Here is a 1,754-nt window from a genome sequence, read left to right as displayed (position 1 = left end):
TGACGACAGTTGGTATAGGAGCATTATCTTTAGTGATGGAGTCGGGGCTTCCATTATGCTGAATACTGTGAGGAGCCCTCCTCCAGTGGTAAAATAATGCCAGAGTCAGGTCTTCCATTGTGCTGAATACTGAGGAGCCCTGAGTCCAGTACAATGAGTCAGGTCTTCCATTGTGCTGAATACTGTGAGGAGCCTCCTCTAGTGGTAAAGTAATGCCAGTACAATGAGTCAGGTCTTCCATTATGCTGAATACTGTGAGGAGCACTCCTCTAGTGGTAAAGTAATGCCAGTACATTGAGTCAGGTCTTCCATTGTGCTGAATACTGTGAGGAGAGTTCCCTGCTGTGGTAGAGTCATGCCAGTCTATTATCTTCTGCATTGATGAGGCTGAAGTGGAGCAGGTCGAGAGTTTCAAGTTCCTTGGTGTCCACATCAATTACAAACTATCATGGGCCAAACACACCAAGACAGTTTGTGAAGAGGGCACGACAACACCTTTTCCCCCTCAGGACACTGAAATGTTTTGGTCCCCAGATCCTCCAAATGTTCTACAGCTGCACCATCGAGAGCATCCTGACTGGTTGCGTCACCGCCTGGCATCGCAACTGCTCGGTATCTGACTGTAAGGCAGGGTAGTGCGTACAGCCCCTTACATCACAGGGGCCATGCTTCCTGACATCCAGGATCTACTGTACATTACATTTTTAGGGAACAACTACCACTTAATATTACCACTTTACAAGACAATCAAACAATGTTAATTAAAGTGGTTAGAATTCCTAAACACGCCATTATAGATGTGGCCATAAGCCAAAATACAAAATTCTGCCAAAATGGCCCCCACCAGTACTTGTCCAGTGATCTCAGTGATCACTGTCCTACCGCATGTATTAGAGATACCGAACAGATTAACGAACAGATTAACTTCCTATAATTATGAAGAGACTATAATTATCAATCTGCCTTTGTTGAACTGAAATGAGTACTTAATGCAGGTAACAACTAAGTACATGTGATTTTCCAATTCACATAAGGATGTATCTGATGATTTATTCATAAGTACTTTGGATGGTGCCCTCGCTGATCGTGTCCCCGCTTATACATATCTGGGCAGCTGGATTGACGAGAAGCGATCTTTCAAAAGCATGTTGAGGAGTTAGTTTAGAAATGAAGAATTGAATTAGCTTCTTGTATTGGGACAGGCCATGTATTTCATTGAAGAGCAGAAAACAAATAACTCTGTCAACACTCATTCTGGTTAATGACTATGGTGATGTCATCTATATGACTCTGGTGATGTCGTCTGTATGACTATGGTGATGTCATCTATATGACTCTGGTGATGTCATCTGTATGACTATGGTGATGTCATCTGTATGACTATGGTGATGTCATCTGTATGACTATGGTGATGTCATCTATATGACTATGGTGATGTCATCTGTATGACTATGGTGATGTCATCTATATGACTCTGGTGATGTCATCTGTATGACTCTGGTGATGTCATCTGTATGACTATGGTGATGTCATCTGTATGACTATGGTGATGTCATCTATATGACTATGGTGATGTCATCTGTATGACTATGGTGATGTCGTCTATATGACTCTGGTGATGTCATCTGTATGACTATGGTGATGTCATCTGTATGACTATGGTGATGTCATCTGTATGACTATGGTGATGTCATCTGTATGACTATGGTGATGTCATCTATATGACTATGGTGATGTCGTCTATATGACTATGG

This window comes from Oncorhynchus tshawytscha, unplaced genomic scaffold (assembly GCF_018296145.1).
Source record: "Oncorhynchus tshawytscha isolate Ot180627B unplaced genomic scaffold, Otsh_v2.0 Un_contig_13729_pilon_pilon, whole genome shotgun sequence".
Taxonomy (NCBI): domain Eukaryota; kingdom Metazoa; phylum Chordata; class Actinopteri; order Salmoniformes; family Salmonidae; genus Oncorhynchus; species Oncorhynchus tshawytscha.
The sequence above is the reverse complement of the archived record's forward strand: the minus strand, read 5'-3'. Positions refer to the sequence as shown.